Raw genomic sequence first — 20,142 nt, 5'->3', positions numbered from 1 at the left:
AGCGGAAATATCAAACTGGCTGTTTGTGTAGCGCTGTCCTATGTTACAGCGAATCAGTAGCCGGCCAAAGCCGAGATCAAATATTTTGATATTTTCGCGCAGGTCGCTGCGCTGGCCAGTAAGGCGCATGCGCAGAAAAGATCTGACTGTGCAGTACAGGGAAGGTGCATGCGCAGAAAGACCGTGTGCTTCTATTGCAGTCTCTCACGTAGGACACAACAAGCGATTCCCTTATGTCATATGACACCCCACGCTGCTTATGCAGCTCGCACAGCTCGCTTCTTATCGCTTACGTAGGACATTGCCTTAACCCCGCGGGGCAATGGATACAAACAGAGGAAATTCAATAAGGAAAAGAGAGAGCCAATCAGCAGGCCATTTAGTGTACTCAACTATTATCTGCTGTAAAAATATTTAAACTAGCAGCCTCCAAGGTGAGAAGCCGGCGACGAACAGTCTATGCCCATTTATATGGACGGAATCTGCCCTCTTATATTCCTATTTGGTAACATCAGCATATAGATTTTGCAGACCTTGTTGAATACTTTCATTCTGAAGAGTAGATGTATCTCTTTGCCAAGGCTAAGGAGCTCAAACGCACACAGCGAGCCCTGCGCAATATTTTGATAACACTGACAACGGCAAATGAGCTGGGAAATCGGCTTACTTATCAGCGCTACTTCACGTTCACTTTCTAGTGTTTTTCTTGTAGATGTTCGTGACCGTAATGTTGGCTCCACGTCGAGCCCCCACACGAATCCCACTCACTCCGTTCTATTAGAAACGAACAGAACACAATCCTAAAGAAATCGCACACAGTGAGCGGGGTAAATGTAATCGAGTGGGTGGGAGGTTAATCGGAAAGATGGTTAATGCGGAGTTATATTCTGCATATATTCACAAAACCAGCCAAACAACTTAACTGGTGTCTGTCTGAATGAAACAAACTTCATGTATGGCCGCTGACATGTTTATCTGTTAACGGTCTACGAAGCTTCCCATTGGATCCAAGGGTCAAGAAACTCTTCCTAGCATAATTTTCGTAAACCAATAGACATTTTTCGTTACCTTTAACAACATTTATTCATAAATTACAAATTACCATAATAGGTTATATGCTCAATTATAAATTATTAAAACGTACATAAATTACCATAGCGTCACATTATTTTAAAATTTCTCTTGCAACAGCTTTTTCTGACAATCTTTACTTGGAGAACTTTCATTTTCCGACAGGGTTCAAAGTCAAGAACATGTGTGATACTTGTAACGTGAAGCAGCAGACGGTATAAGAATCACACTTTCTTTAAAACCTCCGGAGTAAACAACATAAAACTTGTAAAAGCACCAAAAATATTTTTTGCGGAACTGGTTACAAGTGGTATCGGGGTAGATGTGGCTCACGGGCCGCCAGTTTTTCACGCAGTCTAATCAGTTAGGGTGCCATTAAATTATAACTTAGAAAATCAACGAATTGCGTAATATTCATAAGAATTTTCCAGAATTTTACTTACGAGACCAAAATCCCGGAGACTTAATCTAAATTAAGGGATAAAATTAGAATTCTTTACACTACAACAACAGGGTGTTAGGATGCCAATGCACGGTAAAATTATGTGGTGTGTTTCCGACAAATATATTGCCCCATGCAATTAAAATAGGACACAAAAAGTATTTTACGGGCAAAGTGCTCGTTTTCCATTCGAATTCGTCTGAAGTTAAAGTACTAGACCAATAATGACTTTCGATAGAGGAATACTTTAATTCACTGGCGTTACAAATGTTAACAGCTTAAATTGTGAAAAGAAATAAAATCAATTAAAAACTGTTCAGTTCAGACGTGATATACATGCACTCTACCCCATGTCGTCGCAATGAATGTTGATGGGAATTATGAATAATATCGTATGTTTATTAATTCGCTGCACCCTTCTACATTCACATTTGGAGAAATTCTGGAGTCATTAAGTTCTTTCTAGAACTTCCTACCGAACAGCCTACCATTACAGGCCCTCCATAGGATAAATATCTCTTGAACCAATATATCAACAGACTTAAAAAGACACGAATATGTAAAATATGTTTGCGCTTACTTCCAAGGTCATTTAAATGTCAATTTCAAAAAGTCACGATCACTAAGACACAAACAGTTTAATAATTCATTCTTCCAATATAAAGCACGTGATTGTTGGTTTTATGCTCAACTTGGAGGACTGCGTACGTTGCGGATTGTGTTGATAGCATCCTTTTTTCGTACTTCGACCACGTATGCTTAATCCTTGGCGACAAAACTCCCGACATGTTTCCTTGGTTTAATGCATAATTACATCTTCACTGGATCGTGTTTTATATGGCTCAATTACGTCTCCGGCGAATTTTTTCAGCAAATGCTTTTATTGTAAGCTTGATTTTAATCAAAATGTGACAACGTTCAGAATATTTGTAACAAATCAAGGATAAGATCGAAGTAGGAGTATCATTTCAAAATTATATTCTCGCGTCTTATTTGAAAACACGGAGATTAGATACATAAAAATAATAATTTAACCATTTTTTGTTAGAGACATAAACTCCGATCTCTCATCCTGAGGGAAAGAATTAGGGTTGGACTGAGGGTTACTCTCTGAATATTTTTGGCGACGGTATTCTGGACTTCACCACGATATTTGGAAGAATGATCTTCCTTCGTCCATCCTTCGAAAACAAACTTTCAACAGAAGTCCAAAACAAAGAAAGTCCTATAGTTAGGTTATTTGGGACCAGGATGCTGAGACAGACATGGAGACCGAAAAGGGCGGATGTACAGGAGGTTGGAAAATATTACATAATCATGACAAATCTTACTCATCACCAGATATTATTAGGATGATTAAAAGGAGGAAGATATGGTAGGCATTAGGTCTATGCATGGAGGCGGCAAGAAATGTTTTGTAAATACCAGACAGATCCCTTTTCGCACTAAACCAGCGACGGAACAGTGATACAGACTGCTGTGTACGTAGTTAAATAAAAACCTACCTGTAAAATCTGAACAGCTAACCGATGCCCAGCCTCCATAGAGTTCATCACGCGGCGCTCGGCGCAAGGGCGTGTCAGGACCAGAAATTACAGTTAACAGAACGACAAATGAGACAGGTGCAATCTAAATTAAGCAAAACTTCCATACAAGATTCTGCAGAAACCTAGTTACAGTTCATACGATGAGGAAGATTAAGTAGGACCCACAAATCTTTAACATCCAACTAATTTATAATTATTATTATTATTTCAGTGTGTTTAATGTGGCCAATTAATAGACACATAGAGTGTAATGTGCTGTTTTCCTTCAGCGCTGAAGGGTAATGAGGACATTAGCTCTTCCCAGAAAACAGCTAAGCAATAAAGGCTGAGGCACACCAGGTCTTCCTAGAACGTCATGAAAACTTTTAATCTTTCACTGGTCTACTCAGAATAAAAAATGGCCATCGAGCGACATGGCGCTCCTACTGGACTAGAGTGGGTAAGCACCTTTAAGCGCTTCACTCATGTTAATGCAGATAACAGTGAACTACGCTTGCAATGCAAAGGTATTTAAGCACTTCCTTTTATGACTGTATCCTACGCATGCCATTTGCCTGTCCTTGTTCTTCGTCAGGTTTACTTCCGCTCTATACACATCCTGAACAATCTATAGTTAGTTTAGAAACAAATACGTATGTAAGATGAATTAATTTATACGGTGACAAATCTAAAATCTATCCAGGCAAGGACGGCGACGTTTGAACAGTACGAAGAGCGGATATTATTTGCTGATAGGTCAACGTATCATTAATTTATAGAGAGGCTTGCCTTTGTCTGCCGACAGACTTCGCGTCACGTTTCAGAAAGACCAACATTTCGGCTGATATCCAGTTACCGGTGCTTCATGGCATCAGAAACCGGTCAGGATGACATCATCGGGCAGTTTTTCTTTGTATTACAGACATGCAGAAGGTACAGTGCGTTTCGTAAACATAAATACGCTTACATTTATACTACAACTTCGGCGCATATGTTAATAACAAATTCCGGAAAAAAATGTTAACAACTGCATTTCATTTAAATGTCTTCATCAAAGCACAGCGACTAGCTAGGATTAAATTATCTATATCTGATTCTTAATTTAACTAGTATTTTATACATTAACTTGAAAGTTGTCCAATGAAACATTAACTTTCTCACAACCTCCACAATTATAATTTTAACACAGTGCCTACAAAAATTCATACATAAATTTGTTGGCCTGTTTCCTACCTCTAACATTCCCCGATGATGGAGGTAACAAGCATCACCTGTGAAACGTCGGTCAATTTCTACCAAACTACATAGAGCAGCATCTCAGAAGTTAGTCGCCATCTTGATCTGTTATTTCAATGAATTTTTCATTTAAAATTAAATATTCTATTTAATTTAGGCGGAATTTGCGTTTCCAAAAACAGACAAATGCAATGTTAGAAACGACGAAGAGCGTCGATCAAGTGAAACCAGCGGGCAGCTGTGGGTCGCCGTTGAGAACCTCTGGTCTACAACGTGGTGGAGACTTATTTTGCGAATTTATTGCAAGAAGGATGTCGCTTCGAATGGCAGGGTAAATGCCGAATTCTCCGAGACAGGATCCGCGTAGGCCTACAGAACGCATGCGTCTAAATTATAAACGTACAAAATCAATTGTCCATTTAAATCATGTCAAAACAGTGTTTGAAGCAAATTTCGTTTGCTTGTTGTAATTTTCTGGGTCTGTGGGTTACAACAGGGAGAAAATCTGTCCCCTAAATCATGTTTCGAACGCACAATCTGTCATTTACATGGATTTACCAATCTCATTTACGATCACTGAGCAAGCTTTTCTAGTATTGTTATTTGGGATCGCCACTCAAACGTCCATCAGGTTCTCGGACACCTGGACTGAGGTTTATATGATGTTTCTTACTCTACCCACGCCAATTCTGGTGCAGTCCCCTCAAACAGACCACAACCGCCTTTCACATTCTTGACTACTCACTTTCACCGTCTACATCCACGCTATATAAACGTTTATAACGAAAAAGCGACGTTAAATAACATAATATTAACATCGTGGATCCCAGTCTATTGCAAGGGTTCACAAACGACAGATCGCGAGCCGGAAGCGACCCGCGAACAATTCAGTTCCGTCCGCGACAGTTTCAGTTGTCGATATTAGCAATGTCACCTTTAATTACCTTGCAGTTTTTCACGACGAAGTAGCATGATAGGAAAAAATAGCATAATAGATCAAAAATCTAGATTTTGATAGACACTCAGACATTCACATACATAAATATTTTAATTTAATTACTCTTTCTACAACTGGGTTATGAAAGGGCCTAGTTTGGCCCACACCAGTTTAAATTTAATGCAAGTTTTACCGCCTTCAGAGTACCAGAGTTCAGGATACAAAGACTCAATTAATTATTAAAAATGCAGTTTTTATACCAAGCCTGTGCGTGCGCTGCACAGAAAAGGGCAAGATGAGAATTCGATCCTGCGACCCCATGCGTCCAAGACCAGTACGCTACCACAAAGATAACATGCACACAATTTTAACACATCAAAGCCATTCAAATGTGCATGGGTTAAAATGTAGCAGTTTCTTTTACTCGTGCATTTGACCTTTAAGACAAAGCGCAAAGCTACACAAATAATGCCGAAGTAATATTAACACGAGAGCAGGCAGGGAAAGTGCATCGTGCACTCATCTACAAATTAAATAAAACCACAAGTGTCAGCGGATGTTCGCTAATTTACCATACGTAAGGTTTGAGCCACTAGAGAAACAATTCTGACTTTGTCATCCATTAGCAGCAGAATTCGGTTGTACTTATGCTAAGCGTCAGTGTATTGCATACAGTTTGATCCACTTAAAATGCAACCCTAACTACATTATCTGTAAGCACTGGTGACATCAATAACATGGCAAACTAGTTGTTCATCTGTTCTTGTTCGGTAGGAAGAACTTACAAAATAGCTTTATAGCAGATGCTGAAAATGTCTACCAACTTGCCACTGACAAATATCCACCCAAATGTGGTACCAGTCGGTGCATTGTTCCCTTACTCGATACTTGCTTGTCAGGATACGCACTGCTAGATGATTCACGAACAGCGACGAACGGATTCGATGCGAAGTTAATGTTCCAGAATGAACACAGACACTGCTTTTGAATACACAGTTTTTGCACCTGTAAAAATTTTGCGTAACTGACGCGAGCAACGGCCTAGCAACAATTTACCTTGACATCAGTGGACCAGGGGAGATTGGGAGAATATACTACACGGAGGTGGACATGTTCCTGACTTCATTTTTGAACCGTAGTATGTGATCGTTCGTGGGTTGCGTTTAAATGGTACACTCTCAATATTTATTCTATTTTCATTTATAATATTGGTACTGTTGTTATTAATGGCATATAGCAGGCGAAGGCCCGTTTAATTTAACGGATGAGTATGAAATCTTAATTCTGAATTTAATACTTTCGCATAACAAGAGATTACCTACTTGATTAAGTGTAGAGTCACCATAAGTTGAAATTCACAGAGCGTGGCGTTACTACAACGATGCAAGATGGTGAGAAGCTGAGTTTTGGACTTACCTGAAACAAGAGAAAAACAATTTTAGCTTTACGCAATGACCGGCCGTCCAACCCGTAGTCGGTCTTTACTGACCCCTGCTTTTCGGAATTATGACGTAACGTTTGTTAATCTGATCTCATTTGTTTACAAGCATTAATAAATGCATGTAATATTTGGAATAAAAAAAATCTGCTTTATTCGAAGGCTTCTCTACCGAAAAACGAATGCAATGTAGCATAATTTTAGTTCATAATTTTTTATCCTAAACACTATTTTTGTTTTGAGGTCAACACATGACGACGTTGCAATGAAGATCAAAAAGAGAAGCCAAATTTTAAGTAATTTACGGACTAGTAAATCATGTAAAATCTAAACAAAGAACGCTTCTGAGATTTTAGACAGAACTACTTCCGCTAGGCAATTTGCCCGTTACGTGGTCTTGTCAGTGCGTTTGATGGAAATTACCATTCCATGAAACGTCATATTTATACAAAGTGATTTAAAGGCTATACAAAAGTCTTTGTGCACATACAAGCCCTAGCGGCTATAGGTAGCAAGCACAAGAAGTGCTGGCACTTGCGCAAAGGACTGATTTTGGTCGTATGCGATGGACCCGTCCGAAGCACGAGCTAGAGGGGTGTCAGCTTACTTGGTTTGTAGCTCTAGCTGTGTCTAGATCGGTGCGACCCCCACTACTACTGAACTCCCCTCTCTCGGCTTACACATCGCGCATTTAAGTTCCACGACTACTCGCGCGAGCCATACAAGACTTGTGTGCGCGGACACGGACTTTTGAATCACCTTCCACTTCCAATTGTTCTAACAAGAGCATCGGGAGTTTTTAATTACTCTGTATAAACACTATTTTATTTCCGTAATATGGAGAGCATGTAGGTCCTATTCACGACAGGCATTCTGAGGCTGGAATAAAAATTTCCTCTACTAGGTCACTTCAACTTTCGATTGTCAAAACTAAGATTCAATTAATAGAAATTAAAACTTCTCAAACAGGGTTCAGCGTCTCTGCCTCCGCTGTCTGCATTATAAATCCTTCCCAAGGATCCCACTTCAAGAAGTAATGAAGACTCCAATGGGGTTAAAATATTATTTTACTGGAGAATAAAATAAGGCATTATTTTAGTAATTATACATGAATCTTTAATATATTTCTTAAGTACAAGTAGAACAAAATAAACAATAATTATTATCTTAATCGTCTGTTCCATAGGAAAGAAATTAATGAATGTGTTGTACGCTGTCACTAATATCTACGTATTCGCAAAAAAGTCTTCTAATATTCAGAAGACACCGAACATGTTTTACACTCTTGTTCCAGAAAGGAAAATATTCCTTGTATGTTTAATTAGTTTCAAGATTTCTAAAACTCAGTTCGCAAAACGTTTAGTTACTAAACCATACGTAAGGCGGAAATACGTTTCGACAAAAAAAATCGAAAGTTTGAAAACCTGACATGTGGTGATTAGGGCTGGTTTTGCGCACCAACTTTGCATCACCCAAGAAAAAATTAATTTGTTTAAGGACGTTTTCAGTATCTAGACTACACAGCGTCGGTGAGAGGAAGACAGTGAATAATGAATTGGAAAGGATGTGGAAGGAACCGGTCATTGCCTAATTTAAGATACTATCCCGGTATTTGCCTGGAGGGACGGAGCAGAACTACGAAATCCTCGGTAAGGGTAGCCGGTCTCTGGGCCTCCCGAATAAGAAGCAGGAGAGTTAACCGCTCATTATTCAAGAGGAAAAGAATCACGTAATTCAATATTGTTTACTTTTAAAAATACATTCAAGAAACGTTTCTATACAGGAAGTCTCTGCGCCGTGTAGTCTGGCAATAATAGCACAACAACCTAGAAGACAGTGTCATCTTCAAGCGATATTCAAATTCGTTAACCATTTCTTTCATAAACGTCAGTATATTCATTCACATCCGTTTTAAATACAGATGCATCGTCTTCAGAAAAGACCACAAAATAAATCAACAAAGAAACGAAGCAGATCACTGTGTGGCCTTGCAACAACGCATGCGAAACAAAAATTCTCCCTTCCACAGTTCAATAGTATTCTTAGAATTGTGTTCATAAAACAGGCTACACCTTGTTTCTAAAAATGGAAATAAGCAATGGAAGTAACGTGTTTGTACTGAACAACTATCGCTGTCGGGGATATATCCGTTCTTATTCACTGTTTCTACTTGTTCCGAACGCGCGCCGTGTCCAGTCTGACTAGTATTGCACCAAATGTCAAAGTTACTGAACGAAAACTTTAATTCTGTGCCTCTAACCGCATTTTATGGATGTACGCATGTCTGACGTATATTGAAAGATCAGCTTTAGTATTTTCGGTTTACACCGAAAGGAACTCAAAACATGGACGCATGTTGAAACGCACACTAGCTGCCAAAGATCCGCGAGTTACCAATTTCTCGTAGAAACAATCATTCGGCTTCTTTGAAAGAAATAGGCCAACAACCCGCTCAGCTGTGAATGCCAGAAAAGTTGACGAAAACACAACTCTGACGGTCTTTCAAATTGAAATACAGTAGATTCCGGTTAATTGGACCATCGGTTAATCGGGGCAGCCGCTTATTTGGGACAAATCTTAAAGAACAAACATTTTTAACTATGCAAAGTCCACAGGCTATCAAATTGCTGAAGATGAGGATAACCTGGAGATAAGCAGCGTGAAACACTGCAGATATCCGACGTATTTACACATCTCAATTTATTAAAATGTAGGATCAAAAATAACTCTCTGTTTACGTAACTCACGTAGTACATTAATTTCGGTAGTCTGTATCTATAATCATCGTTATAAGTCACATACCTATACGTAGCAGCGGTCCGTAACGTACTCTATCATGAACCACATATCCTCACGTTGAAAAGGGTAACTATTCCAGGGCAGAGAAATGTGGCCTCATCGGAAAACAAAACACGTCTCAGATAACGGCTTTCACTGCCCATACAGAACAGTGTTAATTCGCATTGGACCATCTTCTATTATGTCCGTATCACATTACGCCATCGAGTTGGTGGAATATATTTACTATATATTGCGACAAACTTCTCGAGTTTGTCGAAAAAAGCAAACGGTTAGAACGTGTGCGTACGTGGGCGCATAAACACACTGTTCCAGAAATGAATTCGTATAATTCAAGTTGATTAGTAGCTAAAATCATCCACAGTTTTGTGCGTCCCACAAGGAGCTGTAAACATCGTACTGCTATATCCGGTAATCAAAAGTTATGTGGCAGGAAGATGCTTGAGTACCTCATTTTACAGTTGTTCGTGTTACATTAAAATACAGTGTTTATGATACATGGTGATGCAACCCATTTCTAACGCCGGTTCTATTTGCCAAAAAATAAATTATATTAAAATAAGAAAACAACAAAAGTTATACTGAGTTTTGGAAATGTTAACCGCGTTCAATCATGCATGTAAAGGCATTTCATGGAAGGTATACGGATTAGGAACACACTATATTCTGGTGTTTTGTCTATTAACGTATCCACTTAGGTGGAATCACGTTTCGGTACAAAAGAAAGCTTTATCTAAAACGCCAACACCCTCAGCAGTGTGTAAACTATCTGCAGTAGTGAACTCGTTTTTCCTCATCGGGTTCCTGGAGTTCGTGCAGACGTACATGATAATACGTTAGACAATGAAAACTCGTTGCACTTCTGAAAAAGATAGCCTTTCATTTCCACTATACTGAAATATAACTGGCCGACTTGCGCGAGCAGTTCACAACAAGACGTGATCTGCGTATAAGAATAAGTATAGACGCAACGATAGTGTTTATTCATCCAATCGAACTGTACTGAATTGCAATCATCAACAAATATACTGTACGAATATCTTGTTTACGGGAAGCAAATTGTTGTTATTCAGCGTTAGATACGTAATTGGTGTATTAAAACATGCAAGGTGAATGTCGCTGGCTCCAGGTTCACACAAGCAGGCCAAAGATTTGGTGTACAATGTAATCAGTTACTTCAAGCGTGAAGTAGACGCAGACGTGCCAATCCACGACGCTGCCAAAATGCAAGGCGTTTGTATGTAAACATCTGTGCCGCCCTCCTTCGTGTTGGTCAGTATAACAATGTGGAAGAAAGAAGCAAAGGTGGGGCCTATTTTAAGACTCCTAGTACAGTAATCGCCAGATGTCTCGCGAGCTGCGCTCCCTGGGTCCCATGCTCCATTGGATTCGGCACGGTCAGGTAAAAGATTCGGAGCGGCCTGGTGCTGCGGTAGCCGTCTCAAAAACACTCACTTCTCTGGATGGACTGTTCCAATTACATCTCGATTCTTACTATAAATATTTCTGTTGTATCATCCTTACCTCGCTTCGCCCTCCAACATTACATCTACTCTTGACCGGTGGAATTCTCAAGGGGAAGGCTAGGAGCGAGTCTCTTTTGCGATAGTATAATGCTGACTGCATCGACGAGCTTATCGGACTGAACGCCCAAACAAAAGAAATACACTGACCGTGCCACCTCAGGTACACAGAGTAGGCCCGTCCGCCAGCTTCTCCACCGGCCAGAAACTACTACGCCGACTATACCACAAGTAACTAGAAGGGGGGAAGGTAAAAGGAAGATTTTTTTTATGTACGTTGATGCGCGCGCATCACGTTCCCCTTTACGCCGCTCACCCTTCACTCATGACAACATGGAAATTTTCGAATACACTACGTATTCCAAAAGAATACTCACCGCCAGTTCCACATGTATCCTTGTTGTAACTAATTTAAAAAGCGTTTTAATGAAAGCCCTGAAACAGGAATTTACGTTTTAATCTATGAAGAGCAAAACCAATTTCACGCGAAGGAAATTACTGCGACACAGTATGAACGGAAATGCATGCACTTTCTAGAAGTTCATTTTAATTAAAGGTTATATCTGTCGCTGAACTGGAAAACGTTCCGTTGTCAGGTAATTATCTTCGGTACAAAATGTATCCGACATTCCCTAATCGATACTTCCCAGATATTCTAATGGTTAAATGTAGAACGTTTCACTACCATTACACACGCATTTAGTAGAGCTCTATAAATCATTTTAATTTTTATACCAGTAATTCCTCTCTTCCGTGTGATGAATTACCGGTCCGCTTTCACTTCCGATGAAAAGGCTTCAAAATCTAAATTACCTCAGTCATGGAAGAACTTCACGAAGTCGTGACTGCAAAGTTTTTCTTAACCGCATCCAATGCTTTTAGATAACAAAGATCTGCACTGTGACATAAATTACATCATACCATTAGGCTATTTTAAAAATGTTATGCAATATTTATGTTTAGCAATTCAGAGAACCAGAATAAGTTATCTAGCACTGTGGAAATTAAATGGTTTGTAATATTTGTTTACCACTTATAACATTTAAGTTAAAGCTTCAGGGATACAAGCAGAAACACATTTCTTCTGTTTGGTCTGAATTGTAGTTGCTCTTTGATCCTATTACAACGTGAAAGCAGAATCATTTTTAGACATTATGGGCTTCGTAGATCGACGTTTTGTATATTAGTTTACCGTACAGGATCATATGTGCCTGCTGGTGAGATTTCAAGATCTCACGGCAGCGAGTATGAAGTGTGATATCGAAAACGTTTACCGACGTTTCAGGTGTGTTTGCTACCTCCATCATCAGGATAATCACGGCGCAGCAACCTAAAAGACAGTCATCTACATATGCCTTTTGATACACAAATGTGTTGCAAAGTGTATATTTTAAATCTTTATTAAAGAAAGAAAGTAAAATATATTATTACTCTCACTTAATGTTCGTAAATAGCCCACGCCAATTTCGACAACTAACTAACTAGATGGCTTACCGAACCCGAAGGTTCATCACCGAATTAACCAAAGCCCTCCACCGGACCCTGTCCTGGGCCAACAAAATCCAGTTTCCTTCAACTCCTATCTCCCATAGATCCCGCCTGAGATTATCCTCCCATCTACGTCTAGGTCTCCCCAGCGGTCTCTTCCCTTCAGGTTTCCCAACCAGTACCCGGTGCACACCTCTTGTCCCATCCATGCGCGCTACATGTCCCGCCCATCTCACTCTTCTCGACTTAATCACCCTCACAATACTGGGGGAGCAGTACAGATTTTTAAGCTCGTCATTGTGCAGTTTTCTCCACGCCCCATCGTCTTCCCTCTTAGGCCCAAATATCCTCCTCAACACCCGATTCTCAAACACCTGCAATCTGTGTTCCTCCCTCTGAGTGAGAGACCATGTTTCGCACCCATACAAAACAACAGGCAAGATTATTGTTTTGTATACTTTAATTTTCAGGTTCTTAGAAATCAGACGGGAAGACAAAATATTTTGGACTGAGAAGTAGCAAGCATTTCCGGAATTTAGTCTCCTCCTAACTTCCTCACAAGTATCATTTTGATTTGTTATTGTTGTTCCCAAATATTTGAACTTTGTAACCCTTTCAAAGGATTTATTAGCCACCCTAAGATAATTTTGCCCGCCTGTTTTCTGATGACGAGATACTAACATGTACTAGGTTTTTTCTGAATTTACTTCCAGCCCCACTTGTCTACCAGCCTCTAGTAAAACTTCTGCGTTCCTCTTTATTGTATTTATATCGTCCCCCAATAAATTAACATCATCAGCATATGCCAATAGCTGATGTGTCCCATTCAATTGCAAACCCTCCTGCCTACCTTGGACCTTCCTGATGGCGTATTCTAGCGCAAAGTTAAAGAGCAAGGGAGACAAAGCATCTCCTTGTTTTAGACCGTTCTTGATGAGGAATGTCTCAGATACATATTTACCTGCTCGAATTTTGCTACAGGTTTCATTTAAGCACATTTTTATTAGACCCACTAGCTTCTTTGGTATACCAAATTCAATAAGAATATTATATAGCACTTCTCTCTTCACAGAGTCATAGGCTTTTTTGAAATCTATAAATAACTGATGTACGGTCCCACCGAACTCCCATTTTTTCTCTAGTATCTGACGAATGCAAAAGATCTGATCAATCGTTGATCTGTTTCGTCTGAACCCACACTGATGATCCCCAATAATTTCATTCGCATATGGGGTTAATCTTGCCAAAAGAATGTTGGATAGAATTTTGTATGAGGTTGATAGCAGCGATATTCCTCGGTAATTACCACACTCAGTCTTGTCCCCCTTCTTATAAATAGGAATAATTATGGATTCCTTCCATTGTTGTGGCATCTCTTCCTTATCCCAAATTAACTGAATAAGCTTATGGATCCTCATATGCAACCCTTTGCCACCTGCTTTAATTAATTCGGCCGGAATCTGATCAATTCCTGGAGATTTATAACTTTTCAACTTCCCAATGGCTAGTTCCACTTCATCTAAGCTAGGTTCTGGCACCAACAGTTCAGCTGTATGCATTTTAATCTGTCTAATATCACCAGTATCATGAACATTTAAGAGCTCGCTAAAGAAATTTTTCCACCTATTCACAATTTTTATTGGATCTGCAAGCAAATTGCCACAATCATCCTTTACCAAATTGGTCTGGGGTTGATATCCTTTCTTAAAGTTATTAATGCCTCTGTACAGGTCTCTGATGTTTTTTTCCTTATTATTTGTCTCAAGTTCAGCAATTTTGCCCTTCAGGTATTCCCTTTTCTTAGTCCTAAAGGTTCTACTAGCCTCACGTCTCACGTTACCTAGATTATCCGCATTTGTTTTGTTTGGGTTCTGCAACCATTGAAATTTTGTTTGCTTCCTTCGATCTATTAATTTTGAACATTCTTCATCAAACCACGGTTTATTTTGCTTTCTCCTGTAGTATCCTAGTTTCTCTTTTGCTGAAATTTTGATGCAGTTTCTGACATTTTCCCACTCCCTGTTGATGTCCACACTTTCATTATCCTCATTTGTCTCTAAAATTTGAAACCTATTCGAAATTTCAACTTGATATTGTTCCTTTGCCTCTCCCTCACTTAATTTTTTCAAATCAAATCTTTCTGTGTCAAAATTTTGTTTAGTTCGTCTACTTACTGAAAGCCGCTCCCTCACTTTTGCTACCAGCAGATAATGATCAGTGTCGCAATCTGCTCCTCTGAATGATCTCACATCAATTACATTTGTCTGCCTCCAATTTCGACAACACGAATAAAAAATAAACTGATGAAGTTGTAAAGTAAAGCAGCATTTTCTGAAGTGAATAACGAGATTTGTGCTACAAGTAAGGAACTCAAGCCTGGATATAAAGCCCTCTTAAATTTGTATATGTCTACCTTTGCTCTAAGTTGTTACAGCTCAGTACGTAATATTTTTAACGCCTTGATATCTTTTAAAATATATACACACTTTTAAATAAGGTGACAGTTGAAAGTGACAATTACGGACCAAAGTACAAGAGTTTTAATTTTGTTTGGAAGTCTTCCAATTTTAAACACAATAAAGTCTCTGGAACTGAGACGGAATGGCAGATGAAGGTGTTGACTTCTCTACCAAATGTGACTAAAAATACGGGAGGCTATAATTATTTTATCGTATTAAAGTCATCATAAATTTTTACCACATGTTTTTCCGTGGCTGATTAAACGAAGCTTGTTTAGTCAATATCGTGCGAGCGTCTATATTCATTGTATAGGATTTTCACATGTGTTTTCGGCAGTCATTACATTATTTAAACAGACTACATATTTAACGCTTTCGTAATAAAGTCATTCCATATTCTATTCCCCCAAGCAGTTAATGAAGCAGTAACGGTATATACTTGTATCTGAAAAGTGCCCGAGTTAACTGTGGGTCTGGCTACCAGCATTTCAGACAGACGTTTCGTGGTTTTCGAATAGAATGCCTAGAATAGTACCTTTGAACACGTTATGACTTCCTGCTTCAAAGTCCTTGCCCACTCATCATTAATGATCCATCACATTCTATGTTATGTAGCCTGGCATCTAGAATAGTTTAATTAAATAATACAAGACTAACTAAGTTGATTTATGGTATGCTACTTAACTAGCCTTGATATATTTATCATGATTATTTTACTAAACTTTATACCTGGACTTACAGATGCAAAGTAAGCTTATGTTACTGACCCGGTCAAGATAGGCTATAGTAGCCAAGAAAAATAATTTTCTCTTATAGAGAATCAAACCCCGGTTGTCCACCATGTAGCCAGATATGCTACTGAGAGTTCATTTATATTTCGTTTTCTGCACTTATGCAGTTATCTAGATACACTAAGTCTTATAATAAAATTCATTGCAATACAGTCTGATTTTATGGTTGTGTGTTATGGAATGCTTTTGGTATGCCAGTAAAAGGGCAGCGAATGCATGTTTTAGCGCATTTTGTAGACTCAGACTCCGCGGTAATTTAGCATTGCCTCTGTCCTGTTACGTGGTTTGCTGGAAACTAAGATTCACGTATTTGGTCTCACCAGTGTGTACCACCTATGGTAACAGACATTAATAGAAATAAACTCAGATGGGGGATAATATTAATCTGGATTAAACTAGGTTCAACTGCCTCAGGTAGGTCCAGTCACGGACTTTGTGAATGTCGTAATGAGCATATGTGTAAAATAAAAACAAACTATTTCATGAGATGTGATTAACCACATAACTTTAAAGGAAGATTCTGCATTATGGAAATAAAATCAACGAGACATGTCACAAATAAATACCCGTATAGGCCTAGAAGGTGACGAAGACTTTGCACTGAGAAAATGTAAGGGGTGGAGATGAAATGGCAATTGCAAACAAAATGGTTGCACTTGCGTTTATACAGCTTCACCAATTGTAGCAAGCCTTCCCTTGGGGCGGTGGACGGAAAGCAGCCTGCAGATAACACTGATGGTGGTTGGACAATAATTTGTCACTCGGTATTACCACATAAAAACATACTGAAACAGAACGTAGAGTTACGTAGAACAAAGTTGGTCAGTGTATACGCAGGCACATCCGCAGGTACTGAGCAAAATATATCAGCAGTAGGCTTACAGAGCCATTCAAACCCAAATTGTGGCCCACCAGATGTTTACCGAAGACGCGTGTAGTAGTAAGGCTTTAAACACCGGGTTCGAATCTCTAATCTACCACGTTTCCGGCTGTGCGCGCAGTTTTTTCGTAAGTTACCTTACACTGTACAAATTAATGCTGGGATAACGGACAACCTCGAAATAAGCTCAGACCGTCTGTTTCTCAATATTTAATTTTCTGTTCATCATTCTTCATTACCTTTCTAATTCCACTGCATAACCACTAACCTCTGTATTTGATACGACTTTATATTTCTACATCTTTAATTCTATATTACCGTTACATCTCCTTCCCTTAATTCCTCCTTCCTTATCTTTCTTTACTTATTTCCTACTTCATGTGCTTCTTCTTTTCATTCGTCAACATTTCCGTATGCTGTAGTAGCATTAAATATATAGTCCAAGTCCATTTGTGTGAGAAAAATGCAATACAATAAACCTTCATGTTCCAGCATCAATTTTCGACGGCCCTTTCCATCACATGCGCGATAAGAAGTTCGATTTATGTCCATAATACAATAGAGTCCCGATTATCAGACCTTCGGTTATCCGACATTCCATTCTATCCGATTCGCCTTGTAGAAACGCTCCATTTTATCAACCGTCAACTCGGCATGTAGCAGAATGAATCACACTCTCCTACAACGCACCTACATTTTATGTGCTTAGTTGCTTTACTGTGCTTTTGCTACTGGCTTCTATTACACGCGTGAGTTGTGCTTTAATTTGTTGATGGAAGTTACCTTAATTATTATTTCATTATTCTTACGTATTATCAGGCATTTTCGATTATCCGACCCTCTTTTGGCCCCGCTTAGGTCGGATAATAGGGAATCCACTGTTGCCTAAATTCGCTTCCATTCCCTTGATCCACTCTGGTAGTTGTAATGGATGACAGTCAGACACGTGTTCATAAAGTGACAATTATTCATTCATATTAACAAGTAGGAGTTGTCAGTTATATGCAGTAACATGTCACATGACTGTACACGTGTGTATTAGCGAGCCCACGCCATCAATACCCACGGACAACTTGCTAAGCCGTCGGCTTATTAATGATAAATGAGTGGCATCGTCTACACAGTGATTTGGAATGCTTTCTCTCTACCTGGTGCCTGTGTCTATGAACCTAATTAAGACATTTTGACCTGCTTTCCTTAGCAACTGCAAAATGAACTAGCACAGACAATCAGTCGTGTGTATTTTTTAACAGAACTCATGTAAAGTTACAATTTCAGTACTTCTATAAATATGTAAGGATAGAGAAAAATGCAGGTCACCGTCACAGTCAGTTTTCAATACAGACATTGGCCTGCTATATGATATTTATAAGGGCGGGATGTAGATCGTAACTTCAATCACAGAGTTCGACCCTACAAAATCTAGCAGTTGATATAAAACCACTAAAACGTAAGTAAAATGGTATAGTTAAAAATCTTCCCTGAAAATATTGTAAATATTGATTAACCAGTCACTTGTTAGGCCACTTTCCTTATTTGATAAGGAAAGGTAGATTTGTGCTGTGCTTACATTACGTCCTTTTCCCTCTACTCCTGAACCATGACAGATATTAACAGAACTTGGCATGACCATCATAAATACAGTAAAACCCCTCTAGTTGGACACCCCTATATCCTGGACACCCCTTTATATTGGACACTTTTAATTGGAACCGGCGAATATCCTATAATTTTACATGTCCACAATACCCTATATCTTGGACACCCCTTTATCCTGGAACTTGAACACCTCTTTTGTTGTAAGTTGGACAGGTTCATGCACTTAACTTCGATGCTTTTCAGGGAAAGTTTTTCAGTTGCATATTTTGTTATTTTGAATTTCTGACTGATGAATGCCTCCTCTCTAGAGGATTGTCTTATGGACATTGAACCCAGCATTGGAATGCATTGCAAGTGTTTAACCATTCTTTTGCTGAACCCTTAACTGGACTACATTATCGCAGAAGACACAGTTTTAACTCCATCAGTACTGTGCTTGCATTTGAGTTCAGACGGTGTTAACAGAAATGGAATTTTTGTTTTTGCTTTTTTGTTTTGTTAGTGGAATTAACTTTAGAAAATGTTATTGAGGCTGGGGTTAATGTGCAATGCATGGGAGTGGGCTTCAAAAGATTATTATTAATACTATTGTCATTAATTCTTAATTGAAGTAAGCCTACAGCAGTTAGTGTATGTAAGTAAATAGACTATATTGTCATTAGACCACAATCTGATATTTCTCTTCCCCTCTATCTTGGACACCTCTGTAAGTTGGACACATTTTCGTGGAACCACAAGTGTCCAACTTAGAGAGGTTTTACTGTAGAAGCCATACGCCTTAATTCCCTGCCACCAGTGGCACCAATATGATGGCTATGACTCTAGCGACAGTCTTGAAATTTTTTGTTGCAAAATACATTCAAAAAATTCAACATTTGAGACAGCCCTTTAAGCGTTCATCGACTGCAGAGAATTTCTGAATATATTAATGTCATTTTATGCTCGTAATGGAGAGTGTTATGAATCGAGGGCATCAGTGCATCAATCTTCATGAACGACATCTTACGGATGTTATTTTGAAGAAGTAACTTTGCTACAATGTTCCTAAATAATGGCAAACACTTGTTTTTCAATTAACATTACTACGAACAGAAGTGAATACATTGGCAGAATAGCGTATCTTCAAAAATGATTAATGAAGCAACACAACAACAGGGCGGTGTCACGAAATCAAAACGTTATGTTGGCAGCTCTGAAAAATATCTTCGGCGTACAATATAATATGGTTTTTGTTGTTGGGTGAGTAGCGGTACTACTCTCACGCGTTTTAACATGTGTGATCTGGTGATAAAATACACCAAAGAAAATAATTTGCTATGTGGTGTTTGTGGCCAGAACGTGTGATAACTAGTGGCATTTGCAGAGGAATAACAATGACATTTCATTAAGGAGATAAGCTTATGAGTAAATAAAAAAATTATCGTCATGTGTTGAGATTAGGGAGATCAGCTTATCCGGGAAAACAAAACAGAAGGTTATAAAATCCTGCTTTGGGATGTCATATTAGCATCGCCAGTACCGAGAAATAATATAGCACATGTATAATACAATCCAGAAGTCCAATTACTTGAGTGTTAAAATTGTTAATGAGAACATTAATAAGTTCTCAGCCTGCTCTTTCTTTTGTAATAATTCACAACTGAAAATCATTCACAACTCTTGTATCGAAGCTCATGAAAATGCTACATCCTGCTTCGACGATTACTTCGGGATGGGATTTGTGACATCCTTAGGGCATATCTGCTTCGATAACCATTTAAAAAGAAATCGTTGTTAGAATCCTTAGAACGTGTCAGTGACCGATTCTTAGACTATTTAGCGAAATAGGTTCTCTTGCTCGGGTTATAAAACGTGCAATGAAATAGCAAATGACCTCAAATGATGACTGGGCGAGGCCTGTTTCATGTTATCATCTCAGTATACCCCTGGCAAGACTTGAGGATAAACACGTAA

The 20,142-nt window shown here is 38.9% G+C and overlaps 1 protein-coding gene across 4 annotated transcripts in view; it reads right to left on the bottom strand.

Moving 5' to 3' along the window:
• Pka-C3 (Protein kinase, cAMP-dependent, catalytic subunit 3) overlaps positions 1-20,142 on the bottom strand; it is a 145,572-nt gene that overhangs the window by 62,575 nt on the left and 62,855 nt on the right. The window contains exon 1 of one of the 4 annotated variants that reach the window (XM_087349202.1): positions 10,974-11,181. The exons of 2 other annotated variants lie outside the window; for them this stretch is intronic. The gene's annotated coding sequence lies outside the window, so the exon portion shown is untranslated. Of the gene's footprint in view, positions 1-6,534; positions 6,629-10,973; positions 11,182-20,142 lie in introns of those variants that run through there. One more of the 4 variants, XM_087349196.1, reaches the window with a different exon arrangement.

Source organism: Zootermopsis nevadensis, unplaced genomic scaffold (genome assembly GCF_977971745.1).
Source record: "Zootermopsis nevadensis isolate Lab colony 2312 unplaced genomic scaffold, Znev_1.0 Znev_ptg000002l, whole genome shotgun sequence".
Classification (NCBI taxonomy): domain Eukaryota; kingdom Metazoa; phylum Arthropoda; class Insecta; order Blattodea; family Termopsidae; genus Zootermopsis; species Zootermopsis nevadensis.
The sequence above is the reverse complement of the archived record's forward strand: the minus strand, read 5'-3'. Positions and strand labels throughout refer to the sequence as shown.